Genomic DNA, 13592 nt, shown 5'->3' with positions numbered 1-13592 from the left:
TATTCATGCAAAAAATGTTTATCAAATAATTTCTATGTGGTTGGCACTGCCCAAGGAGGTTTTTTTACAGCATAGCTCATGTAGGAGAAAAAAATGGAAACTTGAATTTCTATCAATATGGACTAGTTAAGCAATTGAGCATCTGCCTTTGGCTCAGGGCATAATCCTGAATTCCCAAGATCAAGTCCCTCATCGGGCTCCTTGCACAGAGCCTGCTTCTCCTCCCTCTGCCTGTGTCTCTGCCTCTCTGTGTCTCTCATGAATGAATAAATAAAATCTTTAAATATATATATATATGGACTAGTTAATATATTATAAAAATGCAAACTGATGATGCAACCATTTTTTAAGTACTCAGATGCAAAACTATCCAAGACATATGACTTTTTAAAAATCCAAAATAATATTTTACATCCCATTTTTATGCATATCTGTGTACTTACTTATTTTCTGTATATTTACATATACATACATAGTGTATGTGGAAGATGGTTAAAAGGTTATGTGTCAGAATATAAGTGAAGCTATTAATGGAAATAAGATTGGATTGAGTTAGGGGTGAAATCATTTTTATTTTATTTATATCAATAAGTACAGAACACTTAAAAATGCTGGATAAAACACAGCAAGTATCCTTGTGCTCAGCTAAAAGAAATTCCCAGAGACCAAAAATCAATGTCTCGAGAATCCAGAGTAGGATGCCAGTGCTGAAGCTCATCGCTACTGAAAGCATTTACATATAATAGAAGCCTAATAATGTTTGGGTTTTTAAGCCCATAAGATGAGAAACAAACATGCAAGCAACCTTTAGTAAGAACAGAAACAGGACACAGTGGGTTTTGATCTCATTGGCTTCTGGTTTTGAAGTCATCAGATAAAGAATATAAAGTAAATATTCCTCAAATGTTTTTAAAAATAAGGGATAGAAAAAAAAATAAGTGATGGAGTAGAAAATCAAGCAAAGATTAAGAAAATACCAAAAAATTTTCTGATAGAATTGAAAAAAATAAATAAAAGGTCTACAAGTACAAAATTGCTCATTAAAAAAAAAAAAAAAACAGTACATGGGTTAAACATTACTTAGACACAACTTGCAAAAACAAATTAAGCAAATTAGAAGGTGGATATGAAGAAATTACCCAGAATTAGAATCAGAGAGACAGAGATGGATGAGAATGTAATAGCTATAGAAGATACAATGGTAGGGATAGAACGTCTAAAATATATAACATTAGAATTCCAGGAACATTAAAAAAATGAAATGAACAAGGGAAAGACAGCATTTTAAAAGATAATAGATATGAATTTTCCAGAATTGATGAAAAACAAAAACTCTGGAAGAAATCCAAACCTAGACACATACTGAAATTTCAAAAGATCAAAGACAAAAATGTCTTAAAAGCAATCAGAGACAAAATGCCTACAAAGAAATGAAAGGAGATGTCTCAGTTTAACAAATGAAAATAGAAGATGGATTTTGTGAAGAGACAAAGGCTGAGTGGTCGGGGCCGCGTTGTGGACCTCGAGCAGCAGTTGGCTTCTCCATGTAGAACCCAGGAGTGGGAGATTCAGAATCAAATCCCTTCTCCCTCCCCCCTCCTGGTTACAAATCACTTGAAATATGTAAGTTAATGGAGCTTTGCTTTGAGTGAGATTTTTTTGATCTACAGCTACATTTTCAGCTTCATGAGGAACCTTACCATCAAAGACAATGGCCAGCAATGTTACCAACAAGACAGATCCTAGCTCCATGAACTCCCGTGTATTCATTGGGAATCTCAATACTCTTGTGGTCAAGAAATCTTATGTGGAGGCAATCTTCTCAAAATATGGCAAAATTGTGGGTTGCTCTGTTCATAAAGGCTTTGCCTTCATTCAGTATGTTAATGAGAGAAATGCCCAGGCTGCTGTGGCAGGAAAGGATGGCAGAATGATTGCTGGCCAGGTTTTAGATATTAATCTGGCTGCAGAGTCAAAAGTAAACCAAGGAAAAGCAGGTGTGAAACGATCTGTAGTGGAGATGTACAGGTCAGTACCAGAACACCCTTCTCCATCCCCTCTACTCAGCTCCTCTTTTGATTTGGACTATGACTTTCAACAAGATTATTATAACAGGATGTACAGTTTCCCAGCATGTGTTCCTCCTCCTCCTCCTCCAATTGCTTGTGCTGTGGTTCCCTCAAAATACCAGCGTGTATCAGGAAACACCTCAGGAAGGGACAAACGTGGTTTCAATTCTAAGAGTGGACAGCAAGGATCTTCTTCCAAGTAAGGAAAGTTGAAAGGAGATGACCTTCAGACCATTAAGAAGGAGTTGACCTAGATAAAACAAAAAGTGGATTCTTTACTGGAAAGCCTGGAAAAAAACTGAGAAAGAACGGAGCAAACAAGGAGTAGAGATGAAGAATGATAAGTCAGAAGAGGAGCAGAACAGCAGCTCCCTGAAGAAAGATGAGACTAATGTGAAGATGGAGTCTGAGGGGGAGGTGCAGATGACTCTGCTGAGGAGGGGGACCTACTGGATGGTGATGATAATGAAGATCGGGGGTATGACCAGCTGGAGTTGGTCAAGAATGATGAAAAAGAGGCTGAGGAAGGAGAGGATGACAGAGACATCGCCAATGGCGAGGATGACTCTTAAGCACGTAGTAGGGTTTAGAAATCTTGTCCCATTATTTCTTTACCTGGGCGCTTGTCTAAGATCAAAATTTTCACCAGATCCTCTCCCCTAGTATCTTCTTCAGCACATGCTCACTGTTCTCCCCATCCTTATCCTTCCCATGTTTATTAATTCATATAGCCCTGTGCCTAGTCCCATTTTCACTTCCTTTGATGCTCCTAGTACTTATGTTAAGTCTTACCCTGTAATTTTTGCTTTTATTTATTTTTTATTTATTTATGATAGTCACAGAGAGAGAGAGAGAGGCAGAGACATAGGCAGAAGGAGAAGCAGGCTCCATGCACCGGGAGCCCAACATGGGATTCGATCCCGGGTCTCCAAGATTGCGCCCTGGGGGGCCAAAGGCAGGCGCCAACCCACTGCGCCACCCAGGGTTCCCTAATTTTTGCTTTTAATTTTGATACTTCTTTATGACTTAACAATAAAAGGGATGTGTGGTTTTTATCAACTGTCTCCAAAATAATCTCTTGTTATGCAGGGAGTACAGTTCTTTCCATTCATACATGAGCTCAGTAGTTGCTTCCCTAACTGCAAAGGCAATTGCATTAGTTGAGTAGCACCTGAGAGCAGCTTTGAGTTAGAGGTATGTGTGTTACACCCCACATAAGAATGCTATGTAGGAAAAAAAAAAAAAAAGAATGCTATGTAGGGCTGTTTAACACAAATGTAACAATGTATTTTTGTGAATGAGAGTTGGCAGATCAAATGTATCCTCTAGAAAAATAATTAGTCTAATAGTCTTAAGATTTGTTTTCTAAAGTTGATACTGTGGGTTATTTTTGTGAACAGCCTGATGTTTGGGACCTTTTTTTCTCAAATAAACAAGTCCTTATTAAACCAGGAAAAAAAAAAAAAAAGAATGTAGAAGATGGGGATGCCTGGGTGGCTCAGCAGTTAAGGTCTGCCTTTGGCTCAGGGCATGATCCTGGGATCTAGGATCTGGGATTGAGTCCGGCATCAGGCTCCTTGCAGGGAACCTGCTTCTCCCTTGGCCTGTGTCTCTGCCTCTCTCTCTGTGTATCTCTCATGAATAAATAAATAAAAATCTTTTAAAAAAAAAGAAAAGAAAAGAAAAATAAATTAGAAGATGAAAATAGTATTTTTGAATTACTGAAAAGTATTTCCAAAGTACTGAAGAAATGTCAACCTAGAATTGTTTACCCAGCTAAACAAGCATTCAGGAACAAGAATATAATGAGAATATTTTCAGATAAGCCAAACTAAGAAAATTTAGCATGAACCAATGTATTCATAAAGGTACAATGCAGAAAGAAGAAGATAATTCCAGAAGAATTATTGAAGAAAAAAAAGATGTTGACTTTGGGGAGCCCAAGTTCTGAGCCTAAGATTCTCATAACAGGTTTATAGAGTTGTCTTTATCTCCACAGACTTGGACTCTAATCCTCTGAAATCTGTGCTATTTGCTTTTTATGGTTAAGTATTTGATGTATCACCAGTAACCACAAAATGTTCTATATTTGTAATAAATTATCTTACTGTTTTTGGTAAATGACAGTGCAGAAGATCATTTTTTCTGAAATCGCTGCACACAACATTGTCCACCTCACATGCTGCTTTGAATGATGAGACATTGATACTCCTCCCATCTAGAGATGTGTCTATGTTCCTACTCTTGAATCTGAGCCAGCTTGTGAGTAGGGTAGAAACCATGCCACGTGACTTCTGAGGAAGGTCACAAAAGCAATGCAGTTTCTTTGTGATTCTCTTTTGCAATGTTTGCTCTTAGATCCCAGCTATCATGTTCTGGGGAAGATCAAGCAGCCACATGGGAAAACCATGTATGGATGTTGTGACCAACAACTCCAGATAAGGTCCCAGCTGCAGCCAGCACCAACTGCCAGATGTGTAATTGAATGGGCCTTCAGAAGATTCCAGTCCTCAGCCATGGATTAGCTTCCAGCCTTTGAGTCTTCCCAGCATAGGCATCCTGAGCAGAAACAGGCCATCTCCACTTGCCCTTTCTAAATCTTATCATAATAATACAATAAAATGGCTTTCGTTTTATTTATTTATTTATTTTTATTTATGATAGTCACACAGAGAGAGGGGCGGGGGCAGAGACACAGACAGAGGGAGAAGCAGGCTCCATGCACTGGGAGCCCGACGTGGGATTCGATCCTGGGTCTCCAGGATCACGCCCCGGGCCAAAGGCAGGCGCCAAACTCCTGCGCCACCCAGGGATCCCTGGCTTTCGTTTTACATCACTATGTTCACACTACTAGTAGTACTTGATCACAGAGCCACAATTCACCAGCTCTTATACTAAGGGCATCATGCCATGGAGCTCAAGGAAAGCTGTTAGTGGCTGGGAATATCACCTCGTGGTTCTAGACATCTCCAGTGCCTCCAGTTTGCCTGTTTATCCTCACTAGCTAGTCATCTCTCCTCTCGCTCTTTCACACTCTCCCACTGTAGATAACCTGGCAGGTGTTTTTCTTTATTTTTCTACCAGTGACTTCTAGGGGTGGAAGGGAAAGCTTATTACATAATAATCATAAAAGTATGCATTTATTATATGGCAGAAGTAACTGGAACAGATTTTGTTACCCAGAAGTGGATAAATACCGTAACAAAATAACATAATAAAAGTAAAACATGTGGCAGTGGCTTTGAGAGTCTGTGAAGCAGCAAAGGTGAGAGGGGATCCTACAGGAGAATGTCTGAAATCTAAAAGGCCTTGAGGAGGCTTCAACAGAGGCACAGAAGAAACTAAGGAAGATGTCATTGAAAGCCAGAGAATAGGGTCCCTTATTACGTTGAAACAAAAAGTTCAGCCCAGGCTTTGGGGAGGAAATATAAACCATCTTCAGGGTGCCCTGCCTGAATTCCTGACCCACAGAATCTAGAAGCATAATAGATTGTTGTTCTTTTATGTCATTAAATGTGGAGTGGTTTTTTACACAGCAATGTTAAATGGAACAGTCGGAAATAGAAGAAAAGATGTTTAGATTTTTCAAATGCATAGATAAATTACTACGTCATACATCTGAAACTCATGCAACATTGTGTGTCAACTATACTCAAATAAAAATTATTAATAAATAAATAAATTTTAAAACTCAGAGATAGGCTCCCTTCCATTTCTTGGACAACACTGTTACCTGCAGTGTCCCCGGAATTTAGCTACAAGAGACAATCACTCCCAATCCTGTTCTGCACACCTTGATCTTGGGCACACAATCCAGGCACCAGTCTGGAGTCCTCTAGCAATTTAAGTGAAAGTAACAAAATTTTGTCTAACCTGTCTTCAGAGCCAGTTTTTCAAATTTCTGACCTGTTTCAGTGAAGTAGCTCTTGGGTCTTTTGAAATATTAAGGATGCACAGTTACCTAGTTAATCAATTCACATAAACTGTTAAATGTAAAAGAAAGGCCTCTACTAGTTAATCTCCTTCAAGAAAAATCTCCATCTCCCTGTTTCCCTTTCTTCTAAATCCAAACCAAAACTTAAAACTAACTGAGGGAAAAGGACATACATGGATGGCAGATGCTCATTGTCCAGGATGCTTTGTGTATAACTTTGTAACTCTTTAAAATAAGAGGACCAGTCAGGATCTTTTTCTTCCCTATAATTTTTTTTAAAGATTAACTTATTTATTCACGAGAGACACAGAGAGAGAGAGAGAGAGAGAGAGAGGCAGAGACATAGGCAGAGGGAGAAGCAGGTTGCATGCAGGAAGCCTGATGTGGGACTCAACCCCGGGTCTCCAGGATCACTCCCGGGGCCGAAGGCAGGCGCTAAATCCCTGAGCCACCCAGGCATCCCTCCTCCCTATAATTTTAATATCCGCCTGTGCTATATTGTCTACTTCTGTGAATCCAATGCAATTCCAGCAAATTTAGAGCAAATTATTTGTTTGAAATTATTAACTTACTATTTTATATTGTTTAGAACTAATATCACGTCTTCCAGCTTTATAATCTTTACAAGGAAGAATGTGCCTAATAGTATTTGGAAGAGAAATGGGTTATTTAGCTTCTATTGCAATGTTTTCTCTTAAGTGTGAGGATGACTCTAAAGGAAAACAATTTACATATTAAGCTATAACTTTTTTAACTTATTATGGAAATGTTTAAAGATGTACAAAAGTAGCGAGGACATTGTCATGACATCCCTGTATCCTAATCACGAATTACTCTACAGTTATCTGGGTTTATTCTGGTTGCTCACATTTTGTTAGCAGATGCCTCTGGTGTCCCTACCACATCTCTTTGGCTCTGATTTCATCTCGAGCAGGTAGCTTCCACTTGGACTGTCAGCTTCCCTGGCTTTCTGGCCCCAGGCCATTTCCAAATGCATAGTAGCTTTCTCAGCCTTAATGCAATGAAATGATTCTAGGCAGTGTTTGGGTATTAACATTCCCCAGGGCAACCTTCAGCCAAAAACAGGTTTAAAGCCTCCACCTCTGTCCTTCAGCTCAATTATGAAAGCCATTGTTATAAACTCTGCAGAGTTCTCAGGGTACTGAGAGGCTGTAGGCAACCGTAGTTGCCTACAGCAGCAAATAATGAAGCATCTTTACACTAGCACTTCCTGCCAGCCACCCTTCCTTATGCTCCATGATCCTCACTTATGCTTCCTACAACCACTTCCCAAAAAACTTCCTGCACCTGAGTTCCCTTCTCAGGGTCTATATTCAGGGGAACCCAAATGAAGACGGCATCCTTCACCCAGTCATATCTTTTGACTATGGTCAAAGTCTAATATTCATTCCTATGAAGATCATTTTGCAGACAGGACAGACCTTTTTCCAGGCACTGGTCAATGTGGCTAAATGCTGTAGAGTAGTTAGGAGCAGCATAATTCTGCTTTTCTACAAAAATTAAGAGTAGCATTTTCTTATAATATTCCTGCTTAGTTAAAGAGAAAGAAAGAAAGAAAGAAAGAAAGAAAGAAAGAAAGAAAGAAAGAAAGAAAGAAAGAAAGAAAGGGCAAGAGGGAGGAAAGAAGCTTAAGGAAGGAAATGAATGACTTATTCTGACAGTTTTTACTACAGAATCAAATTTTGCTTTAGGAGCTGAATATAAATAACTTCATCCACCCCATCTGAATTCTGAGCTTTACTTCCAAATCCCAGATTAGAACCATTCTAAAGTCAGGAGAACTCTTAGGATGTGTTACCAAGTAAACTGGCTGTCAGCACCTGAGACCTGAGAACACACCCAGGCCCCCAGGGAAGCTGGACCCAAGGGTCAGAGGACAGCACTGTTGTAGCCTAGTGTCTGTAATGGAAAACAGATGCTCCCAGCTGTCACCTGCCATCAGCCTGTTCACTGACTGTTTTCAGCCATGGCTCCTTCTGGACCAATCCAGCTGTGTAAACACACTTTTATCCACAAGCTGTCTGTGCGGGCAGCCAATGGATCTGTCTTTTCTTTTCTGTTAGAAGAGCCTGCCTGTGTTGAATGCAAGGCTTAACTCATTAGAATAACAATTAAACAAAGGTAGTTTTTTTTTTTTTCTTTTCCTTTTCTTTGTAATTTTTAACCTCTATTTTCTTTGCTATCAGGATGTCTGGGTGGCATTAGCTGTTGGTTAGTCTACTGAAAGCTGAGGGGCAAAGGGAATCTGTTTGAAATAAGAATGCTTTAAAGAAAGATGGAGAGGCAGTATGGGAGAACAGGATGCCTGAGTTCTAGACGTAGCCACATGTCTTTGGGAATACCACTTAACTTCTTTGGATCTCATTTTCCTTTATCTGTGAAATGAAGAGGATAGACTAGCTGATCTCTAAAGAACTTTCCCATTACTAATATTTCCAGTAATTTGTCATTTTCATGGTTTTTTAACACATTCTTTCGTTGAAGAAATACTTTCTGAGCATATACTAGGTAACTAGCAGTCTAATCAGCATTTTCAAAATATTAGTACTAGAAGATTTTTTTTAGAGCCCAGGCTCAATAATAGGCATCTTCTTTTCTCTCTCCAAGTTCTCTTCTTTTTTCCCCTGGTAACAATGTTTCTTGGACTATGGAGACTGATTCCTACTCCCATTTTATATGGCTTTGCTGGGTGTTCCAGGCATAAGTCTGGAGCAGGTATGAGCATGTAATTAAGGCATAGCTTATCACATACCATCCTGAGGCTATAAGTATTGGCTCATGACTCATTCCAGGCCAATCAAAATTCTTCCCGGGAGTCTTATACTTTGGATTTTTAGAAAGACTGTCCTCTTTAAAAAAAAAAAAAAAAAAAAAAAATTTAGAGTAGTCTCCATACCCAGGGTGGGGCTCGAACTTGTGACCCCAAGATCAAGAGTCATATGTTCTACCGAGTCAGCTAGGTGCTCCCAAGAGAGAGAATCCTCTTTTACATGTAAGGTTACTAAGTTGGAAAGAGATGATATCTGTGGCCATTCCCTTTCTCTGTTCCATGGAAAAAGTCCAAATGGAGTTTGAAAAAAATATGTGTTGGGAAAAGCCAACACATAAAAGGAAGAGATGGGGAGAAATTTCAAATGGTCTAGTTTGAAAGCTTTTCCCTCCCAGGTATGTGTACTAACCTCTTTCTTAACTACTTTTAGATGGTTTTCTGTCACTTCCAACCAAAAGAGTCGTGACTGATACATAATCAAATGATTTCTTTTTTTTTTTAAGATTTTTATGTATTTATTAATGAAAGACATAGAGAGAGACAGATACATAAGCAGAGGAGAGAAGCAGGCTCCCCTTCAGGGAGTCCAATGTGGGACTTGATCCCAGGACCATTTAACTGACTGAGCCACCCAGGTACCCCTGAAACTCATTTTAAAAAAGAGATAGGGGATCCCTGGGTGGCGCAGCGGTTTGGCGCCTGCCTTTGGCCCAGGGCGCGATCCTGGAGACCCGGGATCGAATCCCACGTAGGGCTCCTGGTGCGTGGAGCCTGCTTCTCCCTCTGCCTGTCTCTGCCACTCTCTCTCTCACTGTGTGCCTATCATAAATAAATAAAAATTAAAAAATAAAAAAAATAAAAAAGAGATAGATTTTTGCCTGGATAGAGAAATGGCTAGATATATAATAAAGCAAGTACAGTTAAATGTATATGGTAGAATGTAAGTGGTAGTTATATAGGTACTTTTTTTATTTTTTAAGGTTTCTGTATGTTTGAAAATTTTCATCATACAAAGTTTTTTTTTTTTTAAGATTTATTTATTTATTTATTTATTTATTTATTTATTTATTTATGATAGAGAATGAGAGGCAGAGACACAGGAGGAGGGAGAAGCAGGCTCCATGCTGGGAGCCCGACATGGGACCGGATCCCAGAACTCCAGGATCCCGCCCTGTGCCAAAGGCAGGCGCCAAACCGCTGAGCCACCCAGGGATCCCCTCATCATACAAAGTTGGAAGAAACAGAAAAAAAAATAAGAGAATTGGTCTGGAAGTCAGATCTATGGTTTGGAATATCTATTGGTTTGAAAGTTGGAAGGTTCCAGCTCTGCTACCCACTTGTAGAGCTAACCTTGGACAAATCCCAGACACTGTGAGAATTACATTAAAAAGAAATTGTTTGGGGCACCTGGGTGGCTCAGTGGTTGCGTGTCTGCCTTCAGCTCAGGCCATGATCCCGGGGTCCTGGGATCAAGTACCACATCAGGCTCCCTGCTCAGTGGAGAGCCCACTTCACCCTCTGCCTCTGCTCCTCCCACTGCTCACATGCTCACTTACTTTCTCTCAAATAAATAAATAAGATCTTTAAAAATAAGTAAATAAAATAAAATGAGTTTCAAACTAAATTGAAACCACTCTTCTTTGTCATGCTGTATCTCACCTTTATAGACATGATGGTATGTTAGATGGGGCTTGGATGGGCACACTGGCTGGTCCATATGCATGATGTACAAGGGCCCCTCATGGCACAGAATGGAACCAGGGATGAGAAAGGAAGGGAAGTAGATGTGAGTCAGAAGCCTCCATAAGTTAAGAGTGGTGAGCCTGGAGGAAATTCACAGCAAAAAAGTAAAAACATAAGTGGACAAAATAATTTTTGTTAGTGATGAGTGTTAGGAAGAATATAAGGCAGAGCAATATCATAGAGCATTCTTGTGTGTCAGGGAATATATACCAGATCAGTCCTAGGAAAAGTTCATAGTAGATGTGACTTTGGGATTATATCTCAGTGAAAAAGGGAACCAAACATGCCAAAATATGAAATAACAAGTTTGGGGCAGAAGGAAGAGCAAGTAAAAAGACCCCAGAGAACCCTAGTAACATAAATAAGCATGGCACAGTACCCGCCGTTTCCTTTCCCCTTTTCCCCCCCTCCTCTGCCTACTCCTCCTTCTTCTTTTCATTCTTCTCTTCATCATCAACATCATCATCAATGTCCTCATTATGATTGGAAGTACATGTGATATATTTAATAATCAGTCATTGCTGTTTCTAGGTGAGTTGAATTATTACGTCTTGTTTGTAATTATATTGGCCAAATGGTTATCTTCATAACTCTTCCAGTCACTTTCTAGACACAGATAAACAGCTCCAAGAGTAGCTTTGACACACAGCAGCCCATAAACCTACAGAAACAAGCTGGCCCTAAACAGGAACATGTTGGTCTTTCACAATTTTGCTGGTCCAAAGAACAGGCTCAAATTCCATCCCAAACAACTCATGGTTTCTTATGCTGCTCTTTTAACACCATAATTGGCAGGCTGTTGGCCAAAAAAATTGTTAGTTTATCTTGTTTAAGTGGCTTAAATATGTGTTTTAGCATTAAAATGATCCAAAACCAACACTTTGCATTGCTTTCCAGTGCCTTTTTGCCCTGCCCTCACTGGAAACCAGATTAACCTCAAGCTTTATACATGAAATGTCTTAATCTTCTGAGGGACCATTTTACCCTCATTGGTTTCAGGATCATAAGGAGATGGGCCTCTTCAGCTTCTTTTATATTCAGTAATTTTTTCTTTAATTGTGGAGATATTTGTTCAAAAATGAGCCAAAGAACATATGCTTCAAGTTTTATTTTTAGAGTTTTTTAACCGTGCCATGATTAATGTCCAAAGCATCAATATTAAAACAAATTAATACCATAACCAATCAGAAAGACATTTGGATCTAGTATGTGGTCAACTGCATTTTTCTAATCCAATATTACAGAAATAGTACAAATAGTCTGAAATACCCTTAGAGACAACAAAATGGAATTTTTTAAATGTAGATTTTATGTATACCATGGTCATTTAGAGCCAGATTTATCATTGGAAAAGTTTATTTCCTGGGAACAAAACTATATTTATTAAGGGCAATTCTCAAGTACAGGAGTGTCTCTCAAGAATTCTCAATATGTGAATATTTGCACATACAAATACAGATGCATTGTCACTTTGCAGTAATATTTCTACAACTGTAGGGCTGGAAGAAGCTATGGTGAATGCTGTCAGGGCTTACCTACATCCCCTTGAGGAGCCATTTCTGTGCCCCTCCCTTGCCTTCTGTGTTTTGCTTTTAACAGCCAGCAGTTGTGATTCTCCAGAAGCCAACCTTTGGGTTGTTGAAGACACTTTGCCCACTTACTGAGACCTGAAAGTGCCTGGGCGTTCACACTCCACTAGTGACTGGTACCAAAATATAAAGCCCATCTCCCTTTCCTGGAAAAAGTAATTAACTTTGATGTATAATTTCAACTCTAGAGCCTCCCTGTGGGATCTAGCAGAAGCTGGGGCTCTGCTGAAGCAAAGTCACTTCTTTGCTTGGCTTCTTCCTTTCCCCATCCTATCTCCCCAACACTGGTACCTGTTTCTCTCTGAAGTCCCTCTTTAACATATGACTTGAACTGCAGGACCTGCTTCTGAAGAATCCCATGTAAGACCTGAGGAGAAGAAGTTCATCTATTCCAAAACACTCTTTCACCCAATCTATGAATCTGCAAATATTTGTTAAAGACCTACTAAGGTTTGGGTCCAGTTTAGTCATGGGGAGGTAGATCTCTAGGCAAGTGGAAATGATGGAGTCCTCTGACCCAGGACCTGAGTTATCTTCCATCAGAGCCAGGGGAGGTGTTATCAATGACAAGTGCATGAATTCTCTCCTGCATTCCAGTATTATTCATACATTATTAACCAACGCTCATGGAAACTAGGAGAGGCAGAAGCCAATGAAGATCAATTGGATAGTTATGTGAATCATCTATACCCAAGGAAGGTAACCCAATAGAAAAAAATATTCATAGATTTACCCAAGTCCAAAAGCATTCACTGAGCAACTGAGACATTATTTTTTGATTAGTAATATCATTTTCTTCAAATCTCTATGACTTATCTCTAAAGTTTGCAAATACATAACATAATGACAGGTAATAAATTATAGGAAATGCTCTTATTTGCCCCAAGAGATGCTAAACACTCCAATGAGGAGCTGCCAATAAAAGTACCTCTAATTTCATTGTACTTTTTAATCATCCATCCAATAAATAGTTACTATCAGCTATGGATACTTCCTACTTTCTAATTAGTCATGTAACTTTTTTTGCACAGCCCCTGGGTGTGAGAAACATGGATAAAGAGAAGCTGTTTGGGCTGGCCCTCCTCTTTTTTGTTTTCTAGAACCCATTTCTAAGCAAAAAAACCCCAAAAACTAGAGTGCTTCCAATTTAATCTGTGATAGGAAGAATAATGGCCCCCAAAAGATGTCTGTGTAGTAATCTCAGGAACCTGTGAGTATGTTATCATACAAGGTAAAATGGATCTGCACCTCCAGTTCAACATGGGGGTGGGAGGGGAGGTTTCAGGGTTTCCCCACAATAACAAATGCTCCACACAAACAGCTGGCTGTCCTACCACTGAAACCAATTCTGACACTGTCTATCTGGAGATAGCATGAGATTCCATAGGTTAAGGGCTCAGTCCCATAAGACTGTCAATTGAAAGCCCAGATTGTTACCTATGCTTCTGGCCAACAGGCTAAAGATC

General features: G+C 39.5%; 1 protein-coding gene and 1 pseudogene across 1 annotated transcript in view; both read left to right on the top strand.

Annotated features, from left to right (window-relative positions):
• The window catches only part of NDUFAF5 (NADH:ubiquinone oxidoreductase complex assembly factor 5), a 424603-nt gene that overhangs the window by 233893 nt on the left and 177118 nt on the right, over window positions 1–13592 (top strand). The gene's annotated exons all lie outside the window — the stretch shown is intronic.
• LOC112673577 (heterogeneous nuclear ribonucleoprotein C-like) lies at window positions 372–4395 on the top strand (annotated as a pseudogene).

Source organism: Canis lupus, chromosome 24, assembly GCF_003254725.2.
Source record: "Canis lupus dingo isolate Sandy chromosome 24, ASM325472v2, whole genome shotgun sequence".
Lineage (NCBI taxonomy): Eukaryota > Metazoa > Chordata > Mammalia > Carnivora > Canidae > Canis > Canis lupus.
Note: the sequence above shows the minus strand (reverse complement) of the source record. Positions and strands in the feature narration are given on the sequence as shown.